Source organism: Coloeus monedula (assembly GCF_965178545.1).
Source record: "Coloeus monedula genome assembly, chromosome: 15".
In the NCBI taxonomy this organism is placed as follows: Eukaryota; Metazoa; Chordata; class Aves; order Passeriformes; family Corvidae; genus Coloeus; species Coloeus monedula.
Window position 1 is genome coordinate 11,652,897 of NC_138795.1, and position 13,257 is coordinate 11,666,153.

Sequence of the window (13,257 nt, forward strand, 5' to 3'; positions counted from 1 at the left end):
ATTCTTTATTTTTAACTAGCTATAGAGATTAGTCAAAACAGGTATAGAGATTAGTCAAAACAGGTAAAAAAGAAGACTGATAAATTTTAAAATTATTTTAGATTTAGAACAATTTAACTTCCTGTATTTCAGAGCTCACTTGTGTCACAGTATGAGACTCATATGTTTGTGAGTGGGGAGGTCATGGTTTACATAAAAGCATGACCTTTTCACCTGTACCAGCGTCTTTTTTTAATCCTTTTCATGTTCCACTTGGCAAAGAGAAATGCTGTTACCATCTTAGAAGTTTGTCTTCGAATGTAACATAGGGATTTTGAAATCATCCCCCCTACCTTTGTAGTTCCAGGAAAAAAAATATTCCACAACAATAAGAAATCATTATTACCATTATGAAAGTGTAAAATTCTGTTCTGCAGGTGAGGGAAGTGACAAGCACCAAAGCCTGCTCATGTTTGTAATAAGGAGGCTGTTTCAAAGTTGGCTCCATCAGTATAAAATACCAAAGAGACACATTCAACAAAAATGCAGTTAAGGTGTTAAGTTTTGTATAGCAGCTGCTCCAATGCGCAGTAAACACAATTATGGTACCAAGAGGCATTAATACTGTTTGCAGTAGTGAGATTAAAAGCAATTAATCAAAAGGCAATATGGTGGCTGTACTAGTTTGAAAGCAAATCAGTGGGACATCCCAAATCAGAATGACAATTTAATAGGAAAATTAAGATAAAGGCAATAATACAGAAACATTGACAGAGTCAGAATACAACCTGACACCCTGTCAGTCAGGGCAGCGGTAGCAGTTCTGAAGGCATGCTGAGCCAGGGGAAAGCCCAGAGGTGTGGCTGCGCCCTCACCAATTGTGACTCTGCAGTCAGTGAGTGAACTCCTCACCCCAGGGAGCTAATCCCAAGATGAGCTGTAAAGGCATGCAGGCAGAGGCAAAGAAGAAGGAGGGACTCTCCATATGGGTTCCACAAGCAGATTTACTGCAGGTGGAAGTTCCAGGGACAAAAAGATTTTACAGAGGGTCCAGGGATTTTATACTCTGAGAAATTGGGGTGGAGAGAAGGGAGATAGCCAATAAGGAAGGGCAGGAGGGGAGGAGTCCATAGGGAGTTAACTAATGGGGAATGCTTGTAGGAGGGGTAACAGAGAATAACCAATGGGGCATCGAGGAACATAGAACTTTCCAGAACTAATACATATTCAACTAAAGGAAAAAATATTTATGGGCTTTTACACGAAACTTGGAGGGAAGAACAGGAACCAACCAACTCAAAATCAGCAAATAAGGAGCCCAAGGATTCTGGGGCCTCGCCATCACCACAGAGGTGATCTTAGACGTTGGTGCCTGACCACCAGGATTTGGATGTTGTTGTTCCCTCTGGGGTCATTGTGACCACAGCCACTTGCACTGCAACACAGTTTGATTAAATGGTGGCTGCAATCCTGTTGAAGTGATAGATGTAGTTCTGTTGAAGCAGTGATCCTGTAGAAGGGTCTTCCTCTGAAGGTCCAGTGGTGGTTATGTAGCTCTTGTCCTCTGGGAACCCAGTAGGTAAGGGTTGAGTGTGGGGTTCCAAACCTCAGATTACATCCAGGTAGGAAGGCTTGCTTTCTACCCCTGGGTGGAGCATCTCACAATGAGATGATATAATTTTATGAGTCATACAGTGTGACTTGATAACCCATTAACAGAAGATATATCCTGGAGGGAGTTATCAGGGATGGGTCATGGAAGAGATAAAGAACACTGCCTGACCTGTTTTTAACAGCTAATGAAGATGGTGATAAAATACATACTTTTGGTTACATCTTACATTGTAATCTAAGACAGTGGCACATAATGGATTCTGGCTACTCGCCGCCATGAGCAAGAATGGAGTTCATTGAAATAATAATTACACAGGTTTGGATTTTTTTTCACTGGAGTGGGGCTTTCCATCCCCTATTTACACAGCAGGTATTGGGTCAATGAGCATTTCAGAATCCTTTTTTCCCCTTGCAAAACACACATGCAAATACAAAACTGAAGGACAGATTTCATGTCAGCCAAAAATGAATATAAATATTTCTGCTCTCCTGCATATAAGGGTAATAATTCTAGGCATTGTATTTCTACTGCATAAACAAATAAATAGTGACAAGTGCAATCAGAAAATGCCACCATGATTTGACTGGCAGAAGGTCTAGGCAGGCAAATCTAGAAAGCACTCTGCAGACAGCCTTTTATTAAAAGTAATTTCTTGTTTATAAATTAGAATCATGGGTTATTAAGCTTTCTGCAATAAACATAATGCTACCCAACTAGTCAACCAAAGCAATGAACCATGAAGGACAAATGAGATTATATATTTTCCTAATTTCAGTTTGTAAATCTGAAAAGAAATTTTGTCGGCTAGCAGTGATTTTTGTCCTGCATAGATCTGCACTCATGTAATCCACCCATGACATTCAAGGTAATGTTGCCTTGGAAGTTACTTGAAAAAGGAAAAACTCCACATTCTCTGTGCAAACCTCTTTTCGTCTGTTTTTACCTTGTCCTCATTACTTCATAGCACTTATGTGCTTTACTGAAGTACTGTGCACCTTTCTGAAGGACTGGAAAACATTCCAGGAATCAGAATGTGTGATAAGAAAAAAGAGTCTATAGCCTTATCTGAACCTTTCTGCAACTTTGTCTTTCTTCCCGGTTAGATTATCTTCTACACCACTTTGTCTTGGGTTACAATGAAATGTGTAACCAAAAGTATGTATTCTATTACCATCTACTTAAAATGTTAAAATAGCTGAAGAAGTATTCTTTATCTTCTGCAAGATTCAGCTCTGATAACTCCCTCATCACTATCTAATTGCTATCACCACTAATGGACCATCAAGGTCTCACAGAATGACTCACAGAATTACATCATCCCATTGTGAGATGCCCCGCCCAGGGGGAGGAACTGAACATTCCTACCTTTATATAATCTGAGGCCTGGAACACCATGAGAGCACTACCACTGGATTCCCAGAGGACAAGAGCTCGATAAGCATCATGGGGCCGCTAGAGAAGGACCAGATCTTTCTACAGGATCACTGCTTTGACAAAACCACATCCATCATTCCAACAGGACTGTAGCCACCATTTAATTGGACTGCTACCACCACCCAAACCAACAGGGTGTCAGGCTGTATTCTGACTTTGTCAGTCTAAACCAGTGTTTCTGTACTATTGCCTTCATTTTGATTTTCCTATTAAATTGTAGCTCTGTCTTGGAATCTCTCGCAAGATCTTTGTGTGGAGTTAATTCCTCCCGCTGGTTTGCCCTCAAACTAGCACACACTTATACAGCCTACAACTACCCTGAACTTCCCTTCTATGCAACCTTTGTAAAGTCAAGCTCTGCTTACAGCTTTTCAACAGTTTCTTTTCCTTTTAATTGCTTTCCTCATCTTGACATGACAACCTCATTCCTATTCTCTTACTCAAGGGACATGCCCTTGGTGTCTCTCAAAAAGACTCAAGCTCATCTATTGCATATTGTGGTAAAAATCACTTTAATGTCCGGTGATGCTTAAAAAAACATTTTGCAATTTTCTAGAATCCCATATCTCTTCTCACTTTCTCTAAATGGAATTTACAAGAGCACTAGGAAGTGGTTTTTAAGGGACAAGGGTAATGATAGATTTTTATTTTGCCCCAGGGCTTCCCAACATTTTTGTGCTTTTAGTGGTCAGCATCATTATTTTCCTCTTTTCTGATAATATATTAATCTTTATTTAAAATATGATAGTTTAAAAATATTTAACATTATTGATTTCCTTTTTCAAAAATACCTTTCTCAATACATTCAATAATAATGCTCCAAGTTCTACCCAGTCATATAATTTAAATGAGGACATCTGGACTGAGTATACAAGGCTTATCTAATTCTCTTTATCCTTGATCAACTCATGAAAAATTCTTAAAAATTAGCACAAAACCCCCCCTGTGACAGAGGGTTGTGGCAGAAATTCCTTACTGTGGTAATTCACCTGACAAGACAATGACTAGAATTTTTTTTCAGATAGTGTTTTTATGTACAAGGTGTTCCAACGTGATTTACGAATACCAAGTTATAAAACAGCCTGGCAGAGCAGATACTGTGAACTGAGAGATACATTATATGCTTCTAAAGGCTCCAGCATGTTTTGAAAATTGGAAATGAGAAACTAGCTGCTAAGTTGGAAATGCTCAGGTTGAGTAGGAAAATGATTTAAAATAGCAGAGAACATTACCAAAGGACTACAAAAAGGTCTGGTGGATGAAGGATCATCCAAATATCAGGAGAGAAATACAAGAGGAACTTTTAGTTTTACTATTTGCCCAGTTACCACATTATGTTGACTAATAAGCCATATTCTACTGAACCATCAGACCTTGAATAAATACCATTAGGATGGTAATGAGAACCTTACAGTAATGCCAAGGGGTTCATGAGTCTCAGCCTGTCATGGGAGACCAGGAGAGACTCCTAACTCCATCCTGACTACAGAGAAGTGCTCTCAGTGACACTGCAGGGAAGTCTGTGCCTAACCTGCAGAGAGCTTACTCTTGTCTGAGAATACTCAATATAAATGAATAACAGTGATGATAAAATGCATGTTGCCCACCAAAACTGAACTTCCTTAGAACTCTGCTCAGACCTGTCATAAGGAAAAAGCAGTGTGTTGATACATCTTGGTACATACACACAATCTCTCACACTGTTTTAAATCACGCTTCAATCATTTTTCTCTTCTAGGCCTTGAAACATGAAAAAAAGAGCATGCAGTCACATGTTTGAGATGTGACCATAGGTGGCAGTTCCAAACCAAAAGCCTCTCTCTCTTTTGAATTACCAGTCACAGAGATCTCTCCATGTTAGAAATTAGCTACTCTCAAGCAGCTTCTTGGAAGGTCATACAGTGGCAGGCATGGAGTAAACAGCAGGAATGTTCAGCAATCAGACACCCCTTGGTGACCCCTGAATCTTTCTGCACTGTCTTTCCCAAGCCCCGCTGGCTGGCCCCAGGCAGGAGCCAAGCACGCCTCTCGGACTGCTGTCCACAGATCTGGGTGTCAAGGAGTTCTGCCTTCCCAGTCCACTCCACACTGTGGGAGTCCCTATGCTAGGAAAACTGAGGCTGAAAAGCCATTACTAAAATGGACATCATATGACAACAGGTTTAAGAAATTCTGAAAGTAATTTTTTTTCATTTTTAGATAATCATTCCCAAATACATGCTGTGTTATAGAAAAAAAAAATCAGCTACAATAAAAAAGCAATCAAATAAGGAAATGTGATAAAACAGATAAACCCTGATTTATTAAAGTCCATTTTTGTAAAGGAAATTTGCCTCATCTTCCATAAACTGGACTTTCAGCATTCAAAAAACCCCCTTTCTTTGCTTATAGTAAAGATGTACAGTAAGACTGAAAATGGGAAACTTTTCACAGGAGGGGAAATTTCTGTTCTGATCCAAGTGGTTGAAAAAGTGATTAAAACCTGCAGAGTTCCACAGCTGCAGCTGAAACAAACTCTCAAATGTGAAGGTTATTTTATGAAGACTAATTAATAATCTATGGGGATGTACAGGTCTCTCACTTAATCTTTGTCATAAGAAATCAGGGATGTAAAGAGCATCGCTGGTATCTTTTGTTGTAAGGTATTCTTCCTTCCTTGCAATCACTTATCGTTCAGATGAAGTAAGTGCAGGGGGTTTTTATCACATCAAAGAGCAAATAAGACAATTTGAAAAAAGCATTGCAGCTGTATAAGAAGGAGCTTTTTAAAAACAGCCATTGCAATTTTTTACTTAAACATAAGGATATTGATCCAGAAATGTTTCTTTTTCATTAATGTTTCTTTTTATAACTTAATATAGTTTTGCTAAGTGCAAATTACACATAGAGTAATGGAGATATTTAAAATATATGTTTCTATTTACTGAAACTAAATGTCAAATACAAACTGTATTTTTAAGAATTCACAGTAGTCATCGGTACAAAGACAAAAACCCTGCTGAATTTCCCAGACAAACATTGTATTAAAATTAATTAAAAGAAAATGTTAACTTTCTTTTTCCTTGAAAAAACCTCAAAACCTAAAACTTTTGAGTGTATTGCTCATGGTTAAGCCTACAGAAATAAATAGGATACTGAACTCAGGGTTTTCCAAGAAAAGAAATGTCAATGTTTAAGCTTCTAAACAGCATTCCAGGCTCTCCAGTATTGCAGGAGAAGGGATTAAAAATGTTTTAAAAAGACATCAGTAAAGATTGAATCTTTAGCTTTCCTAGTTGGGATCTTATTACTGTGGTCTCAGACAATGAAGATTTTGGGAACATAATCTCAGAAAATTAATATTTTCCTAGATAAGAAGCCAAGAAGCACCAGAATGTGTGATTTAAGTACTCTTCAATGCTGGGAGATACAAAGAAACACATGAAATAGTCACTGCCTAGTAGGTTGTACAGGTGGCAGCAGTGAATTATCAGATGATTATGGCAGCCTGTGCCATTCGTTTGGTAATTTATTTTCAGTTTTAAATATTTGTTGTGCAAGAGTATAATCTCAAAGGTATGCTTTCACTTTTTCTTACTTACTGGAGTCAGCAGAGCATCACAGTCTCAAAGATCACCACCACATATGCCAGTGTGACTTTGAGGTTGGTCTGCTTATTGTTTTGTCTGCAGATGGGAGCTCTCTCAGCCTGTCTGTTGAGCTCAGAACATGTGACTGCTCCAAAGCAGAAAGCTGTGTAGCTGTGGTTAAAAGCACTGAGCCCAAGCTAATGAGCCCCTTGGAGACATGGGACTTAATGGCCTGGCCTCACTGCCTCTGCCTCATACAGTACTTGTGTTGAGTAGATGGAGCAAATCTTGCCAGCAAAAGCGTATCTGCATCCCCCAATGAGCCTGCGCTGTTGTTTCCACAGGGAAATGAATTCCCAAAGCATGCAGGTATTCCTGATAACTCTGCTTGCATTTCCCAGCTCAGGACTGATTGAAAACCATTGGCAAATCTGGCAGCTCAGCAGGTCACATCCCTGAGCCCCCTGCCTGAGTCCTCTGCCAGAGGTCACCACTTCTGGTCACAGCACATGTGCCCACACACACACCTCCTGATCCTGATGGCATGGCTCACACTCAGTTCAGCCAGGACACTGCTCTGGGGCACTGACTTGAACCTTCCTGCTGGGTACTATGCACAGCAGCAAACCACGGCTGAGCTGGGCAACTTCTAAAACTCCTGCAACAAGACCCACTGTATTGGGTTGACCCTGAGTTGATGGACAGTCTTTAAGACCAATTACGCTTCTCACAATTTACATATTTAAACTGCACAGAAAGGCGGGACTTCCCCTTTTGGTTGGAGCTCGCCTGCTGGAAGGTGGGGGGGGCTCCGAGCCTCCCGGCCCCGCCGGGCCGGGCCGGGGCCACTGCCCTTTTCCCCCTTTCCCAATGCTGCGGCACGGACCCTGGGTGGCTGGGGGGGGACTGCCTCAGAGCCACAGGCAGCTAAAACCAGCCATGGACTGCTCACAGCTAAACCCATCCAGCGCGGCTTCTTGGGACCGGCGGATCCCTCTCCTCTCCATGCGGAGCCGGCGGAGTCAACGGGAGCCGGCAGAGCCTCCTGTCTGCAGCCAGCACACTTCGTGCTGAACTGAAGAAGACACCACGCAGCCAGCAGCACAAAGGGAGCGAGGCTTTCCCCACCGTAAAGCCCGAACAAGAACACTCTTCAGCATGGCGGCGTCAGAGTCAGAGAGAAAGAGAAGTGAGTCACGTGGGACGGAGCTGGAAATGGCGACGGGAGAAAAGAGGGCGGTGCCGCGATTCTGGCGTGCAGCTTAAAAGAAACCTTCTTGCATGCCATGGTAAGAAACTGTAATACCACAAACTGTTTGTCTCTTTAATCCATTTGAAGAACATGGGGGGATGGAGTATCTTCGTGTGCCTGTGAAGATTGTGAAGAATGCCGATGCCAGGCTATATAGTAGTAAGAGGCTGCTAGAGACTTGTGGCGAAGAAGAGCCTTTGTGTGCAGGCCAAAATAACTTATCCTTAAAGAGATGAATAACCCCATGTGATGGCCCATGTTTTGCAGTGTGAAGGAACTGTGAGATTTTTCATGGGAGAGATGTTCTACACACAGCAGATTGTTTGTTTCCGGGCGGATCTGCTGTTGGTGGCAGTTTGGGAACCACGTGCAACTGAAGGAAAAACCCTTTTTTCCTTAAGCATAAGAGAGAGACTTTTCAAGAACTGGAACACTGACTAACATCCCATGTTCTGTTATCCCTTGTGTGAGCTAGGTAAAAGGAGAGAAGTGCTGGGGGGGGGGGGGGTGGATTTGCTTTAATTTTGTTTTGTTATTGTCTCTTTACTTTTAATTCTATTAGTAATAAAACTCTTTCATTGTACTGCAATTGTTTAAGGTTTGTGCCTGCTTTGCTTTTCTCCTAATTCTTATCTCACAGAAGGAAAATAAGTAAGTAATGAATATTTTGAACCAAAACCACTGCATTTAATTGGTGTTTTCTGCCCGGTTTCGAACTCAACCCGCTACACCCACTTGCACTCACCTGGCAAGAACAACTGCAAAACTGTGTACAGAAAAGGGATAAATAAGCTGTGTGCTTAAATTATGTCCAAATTGGTCGCTGTGGACAGCACTGAGAATCCAAACTGGATCTTCAGAAACCCACATGCTCCTTGAAGAGCATGCCAGGTAGCAAAGGCAGATGCTACCCTTGTGCACAAACCACAGCAACTTCAAGACTCACATTCCCTTAAGACAGAGTCAAAAAATAGAATTGCTGCTAACTAAACCAGCAAAGAAAATAAACCACATGGTACAAGAACTTTAACTATTTGGTATTTTAGTCTTGGAGGTATATAAATCCACTAATCAGCTCATGAAACAGTATTGCCTGCAAAGTTCAAGATGTAAAGGCTGGTCTTCTAGCAAAGTCAAGCCCTGCAATAAACCTCTGGATCAGATTACACTACCAAAGACATCTTTAACACTTTATTAAATGAACCAATTTGCTTGCTATTGCTTTGATCACTCCCAAAAACATGCAGGCAATAAACACTGACAAAAGCTCAGGACTAGACCACTGTTACAATACTGCTTTTCCTCATTTAGTCACAACATGCAATTTTTTCTTACAGATCCTGTGTCTCTTGAGATAATCATAATAAAAAGATATAAGAAAGAGAAAACATGCTTCTTCTCCCAAGTGGTTTTACTTTGACAGCACTTTCTACTTAATATCAGTACTTTTCTTGTACTGTCACTTTTTGTGTCTATATTGACTTATTTAATTTCCTGGCACTATCACAGCACTGGTGGGAGTTACAGAGCTGTCACATCACCTACAATTTTTCTGAAGTTTGGAGAAAATGGTGACCGTGCCAGCTGCCAGTCAACCACAGCAGATGCACTGCAAAGGGAGGATGAAGAAGGGATCATTGCAGGGAAGACCTTCACCTGCCAGCTTCTGTCCCAGACAGGTCTGACACAGGAACAGAGAAAAGATACCACTCAAAAAGACACCAAAGAGGAGCAATTTTGAAGCATGTACAGCACCTGAACCTACCTAGCAATAGGTGAGCAGTTTCATTAACGTTTGTAAATGAATAAGAGTTTCTGACCAGACACCATGCAAGCACAAAGAACAAATGAATAATGGAAAGTCAAACAATAAAATCTGTGATCCTGCAAAACTACAGTAACACCTAGAACATCTCTATCTGTATTATTTATGTACTTTAAGAACTACTTAAGGTCAAGTTTCCAGCTGTGAGTACTACAGCTGTTCCCCAAAGGTGTTTGAAAGTAGTGATTCATGTCCTCAGGTGCTTTGACAGAAGCTTACACAGTGTGCCAATAGAATAATTAAGAGAGGAGAGGTGTGTGTACCTAACAGGATATTTGGCCTTAATATCTGTAAAACCTGGCATTCTCTTCTTTATAACCAGAAAAAGAACATCTGACAAGACTGAAGTCAGAGGGTGATTTGGCCTGAACGCATCCATACACACACACTCCCACAGTCTACTGACCATGCTGCTCAGAAAGTCTCAGAGCTGCCCAAACCTCTCTCTGGCTAATTAAACTCCAGACAATGTAGAAAATGACGGTATTAGCTCTCTACTCTCTGTGCTGCCTGGTTTTATAAACAAATCCTAGCAGACCTTCCTGAACAACTGTTTGGTAAAAATAACATAATGAGTTGGAAAAAGGAATAATAGAGAACACCCACCCCCATCTGGTGAGGAAAGGCCACTTCTGAGGATCTCAATGCCTTATCTTCCAGAGGATGCTAATGAAGAAGGACTTCGCTGCACACAAAGGAAGGAGGAGGGGCAGAGAGATGAAGCATAGGGAGGGATGCCTGGGGAGAAACATCCCTGCCTGTTCCCTAAAAACATCTTCTGTAAATCCTGATGGTTTGCTGTCCAATCCAGAACAGACTATTTACAAGTTCTCTGCAGGACTCAAGTCCAAAAAGTAAATAAGAGACTGTAAAATTCTTTCAGTGTGACAGAAACATTAACACTGCCCAGTATACGCAAGTACTAGTTTCCTGAATTTCTGCTTTTCAAATGTACTTTTAACTATTCTAGGCTAAAATATGTATGCTGCATGGTGAGGCAAACCTCCAGCTGCATAGAAATGAAATATTACTGAAAGAGGTTGTTTACAAGAGCCAGCTGGAGCAGCTAATACATGTTATAGTATGCTAAGGTCTGACAGTCCCATATCAGTTGCAATTAAAAATGCAGTAGCTCTAAGATTGAGGCAAATTAAATTCTCTTTATTCATGAAGTAACTAAAACAATGGGCAGGGAAAGAAAAGAGTATCTGTGGTAAAAGGTAACAATTGGTAACAGACAGGCAGCAGGCAGCAAAATATGCTTGTTGACAGCATCCTGGAGAATGCTATAGAAAACACACAGATTTCTTTAATTGGTTCTTTCTTACATGGTTTGATTGAGGCATGTAAACTCTATTAAAACAATGAAAACAGCCTTCTTGGGTTTACTCATCACATAAAGTTTATTTCAAAATGAAACCCTGGGTGCCTAGCAAAGACCCTCCACTCTTCCAAAGAATTTTTCCGAGCATGGTACAGACAGGCACAAGCCCAGCTGCACACAGAGAGGCAGCCCCAGGTCTGCTCCTCTGAACAACTGGGCCCACTCTATCAAGATATCTACTCAAATAATTACAAAGCTTACTAAAAGCAAGAATAGGGAGAAAACATTGTGTTGACTGTTTTTTTTCAGACTAATACTGCACATAGCTCAAGGCAGGAATAAAAGTGGCACAGCCAAAGAACAAACACAGAAAATGAGCTACTGTGCAAATGTAAAGGTGGTACTCTTTATTTACCTGTGTACAGTACCTGCAGAATCTCACCTACCTCTGCCAGCCTTTGTCAACTGAGAATGCTAGATTATTGTCAGTTTTACAGTTGATGGAGAAACTACTAACAGCATGTTGCCAGAGTGACTGAGAACATGTGGAATTCAATAACCTCAAATTAGGACACTTGCTTAGAGGGTTCAGCCTGCAATACCACAAGGGAGAAAAATCTGCCCCAGTGCAGCGTAACTCAAGGGTGTTTGTAATCAGAGGTGTGGAAGGGCAGGAGAGTGAGTGCTGGCTGCTGAACCTGAGGTCAGCACAAGCTGAGGAAAAGAGAACAGGCAGTCCCAGAACAATGTTATTTAAATGTCAGTGCATTTCTGAAACAGGGAGGAGTTCAACAAAAAATAGCACCAAACCATAAGTATGCATGCTTGTTAACAAGCAGATAGAGCTTTACTCTTCAAGAGAACCCAGAGGTCTCTATTGTACAATGTAATAACAGCAATCTGCCAAAATTACCTCTGTTCCTGAACAGCGATGGGTAAAGAGGCAATGGGGTGTAAGGGCTTGGTCTGTAAGATACAGGGGACACAGAGAGAGTTGCAAAAGGATATGGCTATAAGAAACAGTTAAATAATTCAGAAAATGGCCCTCAGCATCAGGAAGTTTGGTAGCCTCTGCCCTACAGCTTCACAGTCTGCATTAACTTATGCTCAATAGCTCAGGAGCTTAAATCCATGCAAGATTTGCAGAGTACTTTATCCACAAATGGTGAGACGAACAAGCAGCTGAACTGGTGGTCCAAATTAAGCCTCAGAAATACAAAAGAATTCAAATATTGGTATGTGCTCCTAGTCCACACCTTCCTAATCCTCCTGAAATTACCATATAAATAAATTGTCTCTGTGGATTTAGTCAGTTAGTGATCACTTGCAGGTAAATCCCATTACTGGTCACACTAATGGGAAGATTGTAAATAGATAAGAAAAATAAAGAGAGTGGAGTCTCCAAATATTTTGTTAAAAGGGTATTCAAAATGAAAACCTTTCAGAAATCTTATCTTAATGACAATATTATTGTACATATGGGCAAAATATAGCATTCATGTTCTTACCTTTCTAAAAGAAACGACTATTAGCCATCAACCATCCCCCACCCACAAAGCCAATACCCAGGCATGAGTCTGACTGAGATTGATTCCTCAACTTGTCTAATTGATCTGAGGACACAGAAAATTAACTGGATCCTGCTTTGCCTGAGATAGCAGCTTTTCTCTTTCCTAGGAACAGAAAAAAAGGAAGATTACACAGTACTTATTGTTACGTCATTCTCGCTAGAAAAAAATTATAAGTAGTTTTCTCTGCCAGGGTAATTATTTCTTTTGCATAGAGGCTTATAATTTTTGTTTTGTTTGCTTGATAATTGTTTGTTTTCCTGATGCTTGTTTTAATTATTTAATTTCAAAAAGCTTTTTTAAAAGCCTGGAATTAAGGAGCTTATTCTTTGGAACGGGGAATGGTGAAGGATGACTCAGAATGCTCACAGAGGTAAATGGAAACACATCTTTGCTTGTCTCAAAGATCACACAAACAGCCCTGCAATGAAACTGTTGAGGACTGGAACATGCAGGGTAGTGATGCACCAGCACTACCAACATACCACTTACCCTTTAGAACTCTTTAGACACCGTAAGCACTCCATCTTTGCATTATTTTTTCCCTCATACATCTTTCAGTACACAAAGCAGAATCAGCGGGGAACTTCAGAAATGCTGCTGTGAGGAGCACCACCAGAGCACTGTTTCCTGTGGCTGCCTTCCAGTTATGAGTTTTCAGCAGCCAACACTAGGGCTGAAGTTACTCTGC